We start from the raw sequence: 16,030 nt of genomic DNA, 5'->3' as shown, positions 1-16,030 counted from the left end.
TTGTCATTCTAAATATTATAGATTGAAAGGACTTATTTTAACCAAAAATCTTTGGGGGGCAGTGGATTAAGAACTGGAGAGGACATGGCAATAGCTTTGTGTTTTTCCAGACTGTTGATTCCCCTTAAGATTCTGGGATGATTTTATTTTTCAGTTATGGTTTTACAAAAAGAAAGTGACCAATGCTAAGCTTATTTACTCTTGTTGGCTTTGTAGAAGAAATTTAAGCCTTTCACATAAAAATTTAGAGATAGAATCTTTGCTTAGTTCAGCATTTGGATATTTGTAGTGGTCATTACTGGCCTAAGTAAAATAAAATAAACAAAAAGCAGGCAAATTTTGGAAAGATTTATAGTAGGATGTTCTTATAAAACCAGGAAGTTTAAAATATGGTTGATTTAAACCAGAAATGCTTGCTTGGTTCTCAAGTATTTATAAAATGCGAAATGCTTTCCATGCTCGTTTCTGATGGCTTGCAGATTACCGCCCCTATCAGTGTCATCACACCCACTCCTCTGTCAGAACCTTGTGACCTTCACAGCTGGCTGTTACGGGACTGTGTTTGCCCATGTTTCACTCTTTCCCTTTCAGACAGTCTTCATTGAGTTTCCGGAGGAGGCAATGGCACCCCACTCCAGTACTCTTGCCTGGAAAATCCCATGGACGGAGGAGCCTGGGGGGCTGCAGTCCATGGGGTCGCGAAGAGTCGGACACGACTGGGCGACTTCACTTTCAATTTTCACTTTCATGCACTGCAGAAGGAAATGGCAACCCACTCCAGTGTTCTTGCCTGGAGAATCCCAGGGATGGGGGAGCCTGGTGGGCTGCCGTCTATGGGGTCGCACAGAGTCGGACACGACTGAAGCGACTTAGCAGCAGCAGCATTGAGTTTCGCTTCTAAATTTTCTAATAGAACTGTTGCTATGCAAGATACATGGCTAATGCCATCCATATTTGAGAACATAATCTTATCTTCTTGAGAAAAAAATTGGATATGATATTCCAAATTATTTTAGCTCTAACAAATCACATGGTTTGACATAGCAACTGTTCTGGAAATAATTTCTTAGAGTAAACTGATAAATCCTTTATTTCATATTTTCCACTTCATTAATAGTTAGAGAGTGTCCTGAAGAAACTTACATGTCACTTGGTTAGAACGTGTCGTGACTTTCTGAAGTTTCTCACAGTTTTTGAGTTATTAATCTATAAAAGTTGAGATAAGGCATTTCCTTGTATTGAATTTGAACATGCTTTGTGCTTTGGCTCCATGAAATATTAAATTGTGTTTGCCGTCTTCTCAGCCAAGCGGGGCAGGAAAACTTGTACATACGTGGGTGAGGAAAGGATTGAGGTCATGGCGTTTTGGTTCAAGGATTTGTGTTCTTTCTTTTTTCTCATTTAAGAGTAACGTTTGACTGGAATGTGTCTTGAGAGATTCATATGAGTCACAAATATATATACAAAACATACATATTCACATAAACACACAGATATGTTTTCATGTAGTTTCATTACTAGCATGTAGACTACTTTTGTCCGAAACTATGATTTTACAATCAGAGTTGCAGTATGCAGTGTATCTAATCTGGTAGGTTAAATGACATTTTTAAACAAACAAGTTTTAAGTCATAAGAATAAGAAAGAAGGGAATGGTGTTTAAAGCACTGATGCCTTTATTGACATTTTTAACCAGGGTCCCTTAGTTTAATTGTTCCCAAGACATTTCCTGTGCTCACAGTCCAGGCAGGCTAGCACTGCCTTGTGGAATGTTGGCTGTCTCAGGAAACCTTCCATCCTAAGGATGAGTGCTTTTACTAACCTGGACTTCACTGTCGGTGTGTCTAAAAGGATCTGAAGGCATATAGCTCCATTTCTTAATGAGGAGTTTGGTCTTAACTGTAGTGAACCCTCTCACTGTGAGGCTGTCTGTTACCTAAGGCTCAAAATCTATCATAATTACCATTTCTCTTAAACGCCCATCGTTAAACAGCGCACACAATCTTGCCTTAAAAGGAGAGCTTCGTGGAGATCGCCTCTCGAGTCCGGGTCAGCACAAAATGAAATCCCTGGGGTTAAGGAAAAAAGAAGCACTCACACACTGAAAAGTGGCGAAAAAGCGACAGATTCAAATACTGCCAGCTGAAAGGCTGTCCATGGGATGCCTGGTGGTGCAGCTGAAGAGGTGGCTAGCTCGGTGCCCTGCAGAACTCATGGGGACATTTCTTTCCCTGATGGTGGGTTGACACCCATGACATAAGAAAGAACTTGTTTTGCCTCGACGAGAACATCAACCCAGCTTTGGGCTAAAAATGATAAGGAGTTGGCTTAGAGCAAAAAAATAAAATAAAAGCAGTCATACAGTAAAATAAAAACTGTGCATCATGATTTATTGACTTTGGCCATATCAATTTGCTAAATCATATGGATGCGATTTAAAAAGAATGTTATTTCAAGAAGCTCTGTTCCCCCCTTTAATTTGACATGACTAAACCTGAAGCCTTCTGGAAACCACAGTTCAAAATGGTTTTTTCTCCAAGAGTTTTCGTCAATTTGCATTTAGAAATGTAATATTAGCTCTCATGTAGACTAAGGATTAATTTTGGAATAGTTCTAGATAATGAGCACCTCATTCCAAATATGAAGCCATGTATCATTTGACAGAAATTAACTGCTCTTGTCCTGAATTTCATGTATTTTAAGGTCAGCGTTTGATTTATAAACATCCCTACTGGTACCTAGTTTTATTCTTTCCTGTTCTGACTCTGGCGTAGAACTCTGGGATTATTCTTCCTCTTCCGAGCATTAGAAATGTGGCACTATATTTTAGGAGTTATCTCCATGACGGAGATGAATAGGCTCGAGGTGGCTATCGGAACTTTTTCAGTTGGAAATCTTTTAGTTTGGCTGTACACCTTTAAAGACTCAGTTTAAAATTCAGTTTGCCTGTGTGGGTGAGGAGTAGCATCATCCTGGCATTCAGACGCTGTCAGTGTTGCTGAGTTTTGAACTTCCCAGGGCATTGGAAGGAGAGTACTTGTGTTTTTTTTGCAGGTTTTGGACATAAAGTTCCTTCCCAATTTGTGAATTTCCAAATCACGATTTAAAACATAGCATACTAATAAAGAGTTTCTGAATCTCAGTTGACAGAGGAGGTAGTTTAAAAGAGAGGTAGACCAGCAGTCTGTACACCCGTGGCTCCCCTGCCGGCTCCCAGTTTATACTTTATCATCAAGTGAAGGTATAAGCCTCTGAGAGAGGCTCCAAGTTTGAATTTCTTTTCACTGAAGTTTGAGCAACTTTACATGGAAACAGGGTATCTTTTCTCTGAAGACCGTTCTATATGTAGTCGTTGACCTTTTTCTGGAAGGTATAAGATGCTAACAGCCTCTGCAATGTTGTTCCCTGCACGTCCTTGGCTGCATCCAGGGCCATCAGTAAGCCTCAGGTGTTGGCATATCTGTGGCTTCTGCCCTTCTTGAATCAGTTTCTGCAAGGGTGCTTTATTTTTTGCCAGCAGTTCATTTCCTTCCGGTCTTCGCTCCCAGCGGACAGTGAGCGGGCAGGTTCCCTGGCCAGCGTGCGGCGGTTTTGCCCCAAACCAGTCCTTGTGGTGCAGTCTGCAACGTGGATCCCCGTCGCCCGGCCTCCTATCAGTGGTAAAAGGAACACGGCGCATAGGTGTTTGAATTATTCATCGTCATAATCGGCCTTTCTGTTACACTGCCTCGCCGGGCCCCTGTTATTCTAGTGCATAATTGATGGTGCTCACCAGTGGAAAGGTTAGAAAAGCAGAAGTAATGCGCCACGGCAGCGCTGGGAGGCTGGCCAGTTCCGGGGCTCCCGTGGCTGCTGGTCCCCGGAAATGTGTCCCTTCTTGCTTTTTCCCAGGCGAAAAGGGACAGGGAAAGTGGAAAATGCGCATTAGATTTTTGCAGCCTGGTAGCGCGTTTGAGCCTGGCTCTTGAGTAGAGCTGGCTGGCTGGTTTGCATGTAATTCGTCCGAAAAACATGTTTTTTTCTAGGACGAGTTCACTGCAGAAACGGACTCCGAGTTTGGCTTGATTGGGATTCACCTTAACAAATTACTCACAGATAATGAAAGTAGGAAGAAATTTTTAAAAAGCAGACTGAATGTGAAAAAATAAATTCAGTTTAGACTGTTGAAGGATTTCCCCCTTCTTGTTATACCTCTGTCTGCAGTTATTGGAAAGTAAGGAATGGAAAAAAAAAAATTCCACATTGTGTAGAAAAAGTGCGCTTGTAAGGAGAATGAGTTTAGTGCGGATTCAGTGCCTATGAAGGCCACATAAAATGCTGAACTTCGAAGTGAATTCTAGAATGTAATCTTGGCCAAATTATTTTGAAAGGGCAATGTTTAAACTTAGTTTAAATAAATATTTTGAGGCCCGTGAATAGGATGATATTTTCAAAGAATATCATTAAGAACCATGTTGGAGCTCTCTTATGGCGTATTAAAAGGTTGAATAGATACAGTATTATTTTCACCCAAGGAGAGTGTTTGAGAGACATCCTCCCAACTTTCTGCTCTAGAGTTGCAGACCAGAGGGGAAAGGATGGGAGAAAGCAATGTTCTCTGGATAACATTTGGTGAGATTTTATGTGTATTTGAAGAGGAAGGTTGTGGAGCATCTAGTTAGTTGTAATAGCATAACTCATACATCTTGGTTCATTCTGAGAGTGTAACTCGTACAACTCGACTAGGGTTATAAAGGTATAAAGACGAGCAAAGGAGGCAGGGGAGGCTGCCGGAGAAGAGGGTGGATAGGAAGGCAGAGAACTGTGCTTAGACAGAGGAGACAGTAGACAGTTGGCGGGATGGGGCATTGCAGGTGCAGAGAAGAGAGCAGAAAGGACCGGGACCTGTGAGTCGTCTTCCCTGCTGGGCCTCTGCTTTTCCCCGCTGGCATGTTCCCCGGTAGTTAACGTTTGGGGTAGTCTGGGAAAGCACCAAGACTTTTGTGGAAGGGCACAGCTCACCACTGCCTGATCTAGGTTAGAGGAGAGAGAGAAAGAAAGGAACCTGGGGAAGAGAGGAGTGGAAAGGCAGAAAGACGAGGAGAGAAGGCGGGAGTCCAACGAGAAGGGTGAGCGCGAGACCAGACGCTTGGGAAGAGAGAAAGGAACGGACAGGAGCCAGGAGCCGAGAAGTAAGGAGAGAGGATCGAGGAGGAGGATGACCTGGGGAGCGGCCGCCGCCTGCCTCCCCCGCCCGCTCTCCCGTGGGTCCGCCAGGCCCTGGGAGCGGTGCCAGCCTCCCAGAGGGCCCAGCGCAGGGCCTTCCCTGCAAGCGGCTGCGTCCTCGCCTCCCGTAGAAACGGGCACCCATCCCGCGCTGGGGGAGGAAACCGTAAGCGGAGTGGCACCTAAGAAAGTTTGAACAGATGCCAAACCTCCACATACTGTGTGTTACTTGGGGAAATTCGACCCCAGAACTCCAAGCTTTTCTGACAGCTTTAGGTTTCCTTTTTTACTTTTCCCTAAGGGAAAATTAATGCTGTGTGTTGAATCTTTTTACATTGATGATGGGTGAAATATTTCGTGTGGTGGTTAAAATATCTCTGATACATTAGAGATGATTTAACAGAATGTAAATAAATTTTATCTTCCATTTTCATTAGGAAAATATACATCTCTGCATCTCCAAATTATACTTCATTTGCATTAAAAAGTAGGTATAAAGTAAACATGGGCTGGCAATTATTTCACATCCATCAGTGTTCTATAGGAAGAACTGTTCTTGTGTTTCCACATAACCTAGCAAATTTTTTTGGTGTCCAGGAAAGCTGTGTTTGCTCTGTAAATGTTTACAGTTATACTCTCTTAGTTTCACCATGGCCATATATACATGTGTGTGTATACATATATATATACACACACACACATATGTATGTCTGTATATATACTGTATATATAAGTATAGAGCTTCTATATTTAAATGTAGGCTTATATTTTTCTCCTTGGCCTATTGTTTTAGGTGTCAATTCTTCAGAATTATTTACTGATCATTTATTAATTGTTTAAAATAACTGAGTTGAATTTGCTCGATATTGCTATTTTTGGTTGAGTGTAGACTGACACTTAAGATTTTATTTTTATTAAAATAATAGTTATTCATGCACATAGTAATTTTCAAACAGTACAAAAGCAGTTCAAAGTTACCGAAGGAAAACATCTCCTTTCCTCCCTTTTTCCTTTTCACTAGAGCCAAGTATATGAGACTTTAAGAAAATAATTTATGATACCTGAAAACCACATTTGAGATAATATGCTAGCAGTTTTATATTTATTTTATGTATATGCAGAAAATAAAGTAACTGTGTGTAAATGTCTTGGCCATCCTTACTCTCTCATGACTTGCTCACATAGTTCATTTTTAGTACTGTAATATTAATCAGCATTGATGTCATTATCTTTCCCAGACCTCAGAAACACTACCTTCCTGTGTCCTAAATAAGGACTTCTCTTTTCAAAGACCTCAAAAGACTAAGGGACAGATTGAATAGGACTCACATCCATTTTATTTCAGCTTCATATTTCATCCTTGAGTTACACTGTAATTTCATTTTCAGTTGCCATTACTCATTGTCAATGTAATGTTTAGTATTTATCAAGGGTTCTCTGGGTACAGTATGGTGTGGCATTTTCAATAATGTATAGATTAGCTGCTTTTCCAAGCCATGAATAGCTGGTAGTCTAAGTAGGAAACAAAAAGAAACACTTTCAATATTATATATACCTAGTAACAGATTTTCATTATGAGTGATTTTGGAAAAGTGGACGAGGAGGTGGTGATACTCAATTTATACAAAGTATTCTGGTTACTTTGTGCTTTGAGTTTCATTTTATATACATTTTTGAGACTGTCTAACATGAACCTTCTCAAGTGCTACAATGTGAACAACTTAATAAACCTGTTGCTTTATTTTAAAAATTAAAGTCCTCTTGGTGCTGAAAATACACAGCATTTGATTCATATAAGACTTATTAAGAGGCATCATGACACACTGACTTCTTTTGGATTTTAGAGCATAACCTCTGTAACTAATTATCTGCTACTTAGTGGCTATATAGTCATAGGCAAATTCTCTAACTCCTTGGTTCATCATTGTTTCCTGTTTGTAAATTAGGGATGATAATAGTACCTACCGCACAGTGTAATTTTATGGATGACATTGAGTTCATATACATCAAGTGCTTGGTTCCATGTATGGCACATCATAAGAAATTAATAAACATTAACTTTTATTATTTGAGTGATAGATTACTCTGGATCTAGCCTAGTTAATCCTGATGCTCTAATTTATCCTCATTGAGTGATGATATATATTTTGAAATTAAGTATTGTATAGCTCTGATGGTGAAAATAAATGTATTTTATAATTGACAGCGAGCAGTGCTAATGAATAGGACTTATTCTTCTCTAGTAAAAAAAAATAAATGTTTGCAGCTTATGTAAACATCATTTTGGTAATTGGAATTGAAATTCATCATAATATAAAATACATGATTCAATAAATGAAACATTATACCTAAATATATATAAATTTATTTACAGTTGAAAATTACTGCCTTATAACACAGAAACAATGGCTTAATGCTCTTAATGCTAATACATTCTTATCTTAAGTAGCATGTTCGGTTATTTTTGGTGTGGATTGTAAGACCAGGCACTATTTAATAAAGCCTTGGCTTGCATTCTTGTGAGGAGGAAGGTAGCTGTGGTATAGGCATTTGCATGCTAAACACTCCTTTGGTGGCAATTCCTCAGGTGGTAAAGTGGCTAATAACATATATTCTTATATCTATGTGGAGAAAATGAATGTTTCATCCCCATTTGTTGAGAGACAGTGAGATGAGAGCTCAAATCAGTTCATTCAGGGACTGTAATATCCCTCTCTAGTAATATTTTTGTGTTGATTTTAGCAAAGTTAACAAACAGAAATAAATGGAAATAAATCACTTAAGTGTTATTAAGACTGAAAAGGGAGAGGGGATGCCCATCATTTCTCCACTAGATAAAAGCAACGGTTAATGAAGTAACAGGAATCATCGTAGCAGATTTGATGATGCTGTGTAAAATCTAATATTAGCCACAAAGAAAGGCGTCTCGTCACTGTTTACAAATAAGGCAGCTTTGGGCTGGGGCTGCTGGGGAAATGGTCTGGAGATGAGGCTGGGGTTTACAAATCCTTCTGTCCTTCATAAAGAACAGGGCTCAGGGCTCTGGGATTGTCAAGGAAATGTTGTTAAGAACTATTTTTCTCTTAAGTTAAAAAAATCACAACCAAATCCAAATCCCAGGACACTGAAAGTAATGCTAAAACAGTCTGAGTGTCACAGATGTGTTCTTTGAGGCACCAGAGCCGTGGTTTCCAGGGCTAAGCATATAATGGGGCCTGTGGTCCAGTTGTGCATGGAATAGACGTCTCATTAGCAAATTTATACCAGATATACTGTGTATTCTTCTGTTTTCTAGAATAATGACTTGTGAATTTCAGTTTAGTGGTTCTGCTTTTAGAAAAGCTATTAAGCATTGTTTATACACAGTAACACATTTTCACTGGACTAGGGCTTCTGTTTCATTCCAGGACCTGTGTGTGGCCCGTGCCTATTAGTTAAATAACATTGCTAATCAATTCATAAGATCTTACTTCAGTAACGAGAGATCATCCATCATGGTAGACCCAAAACAGGTTTGTGATGCTTGAATTTACCAGTGGTTTAAGCTAGCAAACAAATTGGCTTTCCCTATGTCTGTAAACTATAGTATTGAGATATTCATTGAGCGTATACTTAAACTCTATACTGTAATTTAAGAAAACCAACTTAACTGTGTACAACCGAATTGTACATTTCATTAGAATTTGAAAATCATGGTAACAAGACAGGGATTCCTGAGTTATAATCAATAAAACTAATTTAATTTAGGGGTAGCTGAGGAGAAAGACAAAAAGCAAGAACTGTAGTTTGAATTATGGAAAGTGTCACATTTAATTTCACAATTGGTTCTGGTGTGTTTGGGGATTTAGAATAATTTTATACTTTAACATTCAATCTTTATTTTACAGTGAATAAGCTAATTTTAGATGACTGCTCAACCTGGGTCTGCTTGTTATTATGGAATATTAGCTTTGGAGTAATCTGGTAATTCTTACTTAACACCAATTAATAATGAATTAGAATTATAGTTTTGGATGTGAACACAGTACTTCACATTATCACATGTTATGTAGTTTATATAAATTGGCATTAGTCACAGGAAAAGAACCAAGACTTGGGGCCTGATGATAATTTTTCACTTGTCTCGGTTCTGCTTCCTACCTGTATGTTGTAAGAAATTGGCTAATCGTGAATTTAATAATCGTGCTAACTTATTGGTGGTTGCTAAATACAGAAATGTATCCGAGCGAGTTTCAAAACACTTCAGCTGTCAAATTAGAATATATGTCATCTAAGCTACCTGAAGTCAAAACAACCAACTAAATTCACTAGATGGAGTCAAACAATTGATTATTTGGGGGAGAGGGGAGAGAGAATGTCCTTGCTTATTTGTTAGCTCTGAGTAGAATTTTAAAAATTAATTGCTGCAGCCTAAGTTTAGAAGTCATTTTGATGAGAGTTTTTCTTCTCTCAATTGGTAAATCTCTCGGCCATATTTAGAAGTTTGCATTTGGGTCAATCTTGTCCATTTAGATAGAAGGACAGAAAGTTTATGGAAACATTAAAATTAATCTGATAAAAATCAATGAAATTACTTTTGAGCTGTTTGTCTGGACTGTATTAAGTAGTTAGCAAACGAATGTTTATGTTAAAATATAATCTCCATGAAAGCTGTATTTTTTTCCCCCTAAAATAATGTTGCTCCTGAGAGGAAGTTTTAAAGGTAGGCAGCAAATCCCTCACTGATTTTGTTGAGACTATCATAAATGTTGTTCTGTACGCATAAGAATGAAGTGAGTTAGCTAAGGTTACTTGTGACTTTGGTGGGTCATTTTCAAAATGACTACTCTTTCGGGGTAAAGTGAATCCCATGACCTTATTTTCATATGGGAAAACTACTTCTGCTGCAGAAATTCACCACCATCAAGTTGCTAAAGTTTATGGAGCGGGTATTTTCAGTCAACAAAGTTAGCAGAAGTGATATGTGGAATTTGGCAAAGAAATAAAGATACTTGTGCTGGGACTTTGGGACCACAGGTCTAGAAGGAGAAGAAGAAAGCAGTCTTTTAAACTAAACTTAAACTAAATAAGTGACCTACTTTGAGTGGTAAAAATTATGCTATCAGCAAAAGCGTTATGTTATACTCAATGCACTGGTAGTTAAAGCTCTGGAGTTTTATCAAGTCTGCAGTCATAGGACACGGTGACGGGATGAACACCGTGAATGGGGCCTGATGTCTCCGGGAGGGTTGTTTTAGGGAAAACATGGGAAGGGTCTTTCTTATGCAGGTGGGAATCCTAAACTTTGACCATGGCTTTGGTTATAATTTGGTCTATGCCCACCGTCAAGTTAAAATTCCCTTTTGTGATAGCAATAATTGTTGTCCTGATTTTGCCTATTTAGGAAGAAGGCCTTGACAAAATTAGGATAGCTGTTTGTGGTAGTCTAAAATCCAGTTACACAGGATAAAGGCTTGTTTCAGACCTTTTTCCTCAGATACTTCTGGAGCAAAAGAAACACCATTTTAAAGACATGATTGGGATAAAGTAGAGGACTCTTTCACTTGCATGTTGGGAATAAAAAAATCTACCTTTTTTATTTTCCTTTTACTGATGCTCTTTGAGATTTGGGAAGGAGGTAAGTTGGAAACAATACCTCTCTGTTCAAAGAAATGAATTTTTAATATCCTGAAACTTTACCAGAAACTTCTTCCTTGTCATTTTGGGGTGGCTGGAAAAAGAATTAGCACATTCTTAGGATCATAAAAGATTTCTCTGCCTTTGAAATTTATGGCATTGGCAAAGAAGTGAACTACTTTTTTGTGTAAATGACTGTCACCCCCTCCCTTTAACAAATATTTTTGCAAGTAATAAGGAGAATTACAAACGATAAATTACTATAGTGGTGGCTGTTCACTAGCCTGCCCACCGATTCATGCTGTACAGTCCTTCGTGGAAAGTTATGTTTAATGTCATGTAATGAGTCCTCTGAACTGGTGTGCTCTGAGACACTTTGATGGGCTGTTAAATTTACAAATGTTCTCTGGCTATAAATTATCATTAAACATTAGGAGAGAAAGGGAAGAGTTTTTCTATGCATTTCACATGATTTATTAAAACTTGTAAACCAGGAAGCTGAAAAGAGGTGAAGATTTGGTGCTTCTGTTTATGTTTTAGGATTTAATCTAATCAGTTCAGTTCAGTCGCTCAGTTGTGTCTGACTCTTCGCGACCATGAATCGCAGCACACCAGGCCTCCCTGTCCATCACCAACTCCTGGAGTTTATCCAAACCCATGCCCATCGAGTCAGTGATGCCATCCAGCCATCTCATCCTCTGTTGTCCCCTTCTCCTCCTGCCCTCAATCCTTCCCAGCATTAGGATCTTTTCCGATGAGTCAACTCTTCGCATGAGGTGGCCAAAGTATTGGAGTTTCAGTTTCAACATCAGTCCTTACAATGAACACTCAGGGCTGATCTCCTTTAGGATGGACTGGTTGGATCTTCTTACAGTCCAAGGGACTCCCAAGAGTCTTCTCCAACACCACAGTTCAAAAGCATCAATTCTGTGGCACTCAGCTTTTCTTCACCATCCAACTCTCACATCCATACATGACTACTGGAAAAACCATAGCCTTGACTAGATGGACCTTTGTTGGCAAAGTAATGTCTCTGCTTTTAAATATGCTATCTAGGTTGGTCATAACTTTCCTTCCAAAGAGTAAGCGTCTTTCAGTTTCATGGCTGCAGTCACCATCTGCAGTGATTTTGGAGCCCCAAAAAATAAGGTCAGCCACTGTTTCCACTGTTTCCCCATCTATTTGCCATGAAGTGATGGGACCGCATGCCATGATCTTAGTTTTCTGAATGTTGAGCTTTAAGCCAACTTTTTCACTCTCCACTTTCACTTTCATCAAGAGGCTCTTTATTTCTTCTTCACTTTCTGCCATAAGGGTGGTGTCATCTGCATATCTGAGGTTATTGATATTTCTCCCGGCAATCTTGATTCCAGCTTGTGTTTCTTCCAGCCCAGCGTTTCTCATGATGTACTCTGCATAGAAGTTAAATAAGCAGGGTGACAATATACAGCCTTGACATACTCCTTTTCCTATTTGGAACCAGTCTGTTGTTCCATGTCCAGTTCTAACTGTTGCTTCCTGACCTGCATCCAGGTTTCTCAAGAGGCAGGTCAGGTGGTCTGGTATTCCCATCTCCTTCAGAAGTTTCCACAGTTTATTGTGATTCACACAGTCAAAGGCTTTGGGGGTAGTCAAAGCAGAAATAGATGTTTTTCCGGAACTCTCTTCCTTATTTGATAATCCAGCAGATGTTGGCAATTTGATCTCTGGTTCCTCTGCCTTTTCTAAAACCAGCTTGAGCATCTGGAAGTTCATGGTTCATGTATTGCTGAAGCCTGGCTTGGAGAATTTTGAGCATTACTTTACTAGTGTGTGAGATGAGTGCAATTGTGTGGTAGTTTGAGCATTCTTTGGCATTGCCTTTCTTTGGAATTGGAATGAAAACTGATCTTTTCCAGTCCTGTGGCCACTGCTGAGTTTTCCAAATTTGCTGGCATATTGAGTGCAACACTTTCACAGCATCATCTTTCAGGATTTGAAATAGCTCAACTGGGATTCCATCACCTCCACTAGCTTTGTTCATAGTCATGCTTCCTAAGGCCCACTTGACTTCACATTCCAGGATGTCTGGCTCTAGGTGAGTGATCACACCATCGTGATTATCTGGGTCATGAAGATCTTTTTTGTACAGTTCTTCTGTGTATTCTTGCCACCTCTTCATAATATCTTCTGCTTCTGTTAGGTCCCTATCATTTCTGTCCTTTATTGAGCCCATCTTTGCATGAAATGTTCCCTTGGTATCTCTAATTTTCTTGAAGAGGTCTCTAGTCTTTGCCAGTCTGTTGTTTTCCTCTGTTTCTTTGCATTGATCGCTGAGGAAGGCTTTCTTATCTCTCCCTGCTATTCTTTGGAACTCTGCATTCAAATGGGAATATCTTTCCTTTTCTCCTTTGCTTTTCACTTCTCTTCTTTTCACAGCTATTTGTAAGGCCTCCTCAGACAACCATTTTGCTTTTTTGCATTTCTTTTCCATTGGGATGGTCTAATCCCTGTCTCCTGTACAATGTCACGAACCTCCATCCATAGTTCATCAGGCACTCTATCAGATCTAGTCCCTTAAATCTATTTGTCACCTCCACTGTATAATCATAAGGGATTTGATTTAGATCATACCTGAATGGTCTAGTGGTTTTCCCTACTGTCTTCAATTTAAGTCTGAATTTGGCAACAAGGAGCTCATGATCTGAGCCACAGTCTGCTCCTGGTCTTGTTTTTGCTGACTGTATAGAGCTTCTCCATCTTTGGCTGCAAAGAATATAATCAATCTGATTTTGGTGTTGACCATCTGGTCGTGTCCATGTGTAGAGTCTTCTCTTGTGTTGTTGGAAGAGGGTGTTTGCTATGACCAGTGCGTTCTCTTGGCAAAACCCTATTAGCCTTTGCCTGGCTTCATTCTGTACTCCAAGGCCAAATTTGCCTGTTACTCCAGGTGTTTCCTGACTTCCTACTTTTGCATTCCAGTCTCCTATAATGAAAAGTACATCTTTTTTGGGTGTTAGTTCTAAAAGGTTTTGTAGGTCTTCATAGAACTGTTCAACTTCCACTTCTTCATCGTTACTGTTCGGGGCATAGACTTGGATTACCGTGATATTGAATGGTTTGCCTTGGAAACGAACAGAGATCATTCTGTCGTTTTTGAGATTGCATCCAATTACTGCATTTTGGACTGTTTTGTTGACCATGATGGCTACTCCATTTCTTCTAAGGGATTCCAGCCCACAGTAGTAGATATAATGGTCATCTGAGTTAAATTCACCCATTCCAGTCCATCTTAGTTCACTGATTCCTAGAATGTCCATGTTCACTCTTGCCATCTCCTGTTTGACCACTTCCAATTTGCCTTGATTCATTTGATTTAATCAGAAGTTGCTACATTTCTGGATCTAGAGCAGAGAGAAGTTTAACTGGAAACAAATGTAAACCTTTGTTGAGTACATCTACATAGTGGCTAAAGGCAAGTGACTTCCCATTAGGTCCACTGTTGAAAAACTCCTAGGGCTGGAGAAGCTAGGTTCACTCCTGGTTATTCAGAGGTGGTGGATCCTGAGTATCAGCATTATTCTATTCCTACTCCTTCCTGGCCACAATCTCAGTGCTCATGAGCACCTTCACTGGTACCCCTAGATGAGCACTGGTACCCCTAGATGAGCACCTTCACTGGTACCCCTAGATGAGCACTGGTACCCCTAGATGAGCACCTTCACTGGTACCCCTAGATGAGCACTGGTACCCCTAGATGAGCACTGGTACCCCTAGATGAGCACCTTCACTGGTACCCCTAGATGAAGTGGAAGCTCGTAAAACTCACCTGGAGAGAGGCAGTGCCTTGTGGTGGTTAGAAGAGTGGCCCTGGACTTAGTCGGTTCTGGGCTTGTGTACTAACCTATGGGACTCTTATGTCAGTTACTCAAACTCAATACACCTCAGTGTCCAGGAAATAAACATGAAATGATGCTATTAACCTCACAATGTTGTTATGGGGCTTAAGCTATAAAATGTATATGAAATGATTTCCAAGAAAACTACATGACGACATAATGGAATACTCAAAAAGTGGTAGCTGTTGTTATTGTTTTATGTTAGTTATGCTATTTAAAAAAAATTATGTATAGTTGATTTGTGATATTAGTTTCAGGTGTACAACATAGTGATTTAATATTTTTTATAGATTATACTCCGTTTAAAGTTATAATAAACTAATGACTGTGTTTCCCTGGGATGTATACTATATCCTTGTAGCTGAGTTATTTTATACATAGTAGTTTGTATTCTTAATTTACTTATACCATTTTCACAGAAGTCTTGATGGACTATGATACCGCATAATGTAAAGAGACAATGTGGTTAAATCACTGGTTTGTAAACTCTTGCTTCACATGTTTAATCACCTGGGGAGCTTTTAATACCCCTACCCAAATACCATGTGTTGGTCTCAACTCAGTTAATTAAAATCAAGATATTTGAGGGCGAGGTATGGATATTAAAAAAAAAAAAAAGGGAAGGAAGAAAAACAAAACAAAATAAAAACCCACAAAATTACCGAAGTGATTCTGTGCAGCCAATGGGTGAAGCTAAGTTGTTAAGAACCCTGGCCATTGCTTAGAATGTGGCCTGTGTCCTCATGGTTCACAGTAGTTGCTAAAGCTTCAGCCATCAGATTTACTTCCTAGGTACCAGGCCAAAAGAAGAATGAGGAGGAGCATGTTAGCCTCCTCTAAGGAGTCCTGTACGTACACTTATGCTGTGTCACAAGTGTCATCACTTAATTACCTACAATGTAAAATGAAGTGTCTTTTTTTCTTTTTCCAGAAAGTCATGCATTCAGGTAAAAATTGAGAGATACAGGGATTGGTGAGAAGTTTTGGAAACTGAGTCTCAAAGGATATCAAGTACAGGAGGAGGGTATTATCTCCTATCTAAATACCTCTAATCTCCAGCACCAAACTCGCTTCAATCTAAAAATAGCTCATCTAAAACCAAATTCACATTAACTTGTTCTTCCTTCTCTGTTAATACCAACCCGAATCTACCCAAATTGCATCTGTGACCTCCTGCTCTTGCTTCTTCCTCATTTAATAATGATGGTGATGATTTTTAGCTTGCTGCTGCTGCTAAGTCGCTTCAGTCGTGTCCGACTCTGTGCGACCCCGTAGACAGCAGCCCACCAGGCTCCGCCGTCCCTGGGATTCTCCAGGCAAGAATACTGGAG

At 39.6% G+C, this 16,030-nt stretch overlaps 1 protein-coding gene and 1 long non-coding RNA gene across 3 annotated transcripts in view; one reads left to right on the top strand and one right to left on the bottom strand.

Moving 5' to 3' along the window:
- EFNA5 (ephrin A5) overlaps nt 1-16,030 on the top strand; it is a 288,894-nt gene that overhangs the window by 31,350 nt on the left and 241,514 nt on the right. The gene's annotated exons all lie outside the window — the stretch shown is intronic.
- LOC145511691 (uncharacterized) lies at nt 1,654-5,261 on the bottom strand. Its single transcript, XR_014058058.1, has 2 exons — nt 5,203-5,261; nt 1,654-3,650 (listed from the first exon to the last, which is right to left on the bottom strand). It is a non-coding gene; the product is annotated as an uncharacterized LOC145511691 (long non-coding RNA).

The sequence above is a fragment of the Giraffa tippelskirchi genome, chromosome 6, assembly GCF_054371585.1.
Source record: "Giraffa tippelskirchi isolate mGirTip1 chromosome 6, T2T-mGirTip1v1.2.pri, whole genome shotgun sequence".
Lineage (NCBI taxonomy): Eukaryota > Metazoa > Chordata > Mammalia > Artiodactyla > Giraffidae > Giraffa > Giraffa tippelskirchi.
The sequence above is the reverse complement of the archived record's forward strand: the minus strand, read 5'-3'. Positions and strand labels throughout refer to the sequence as shown.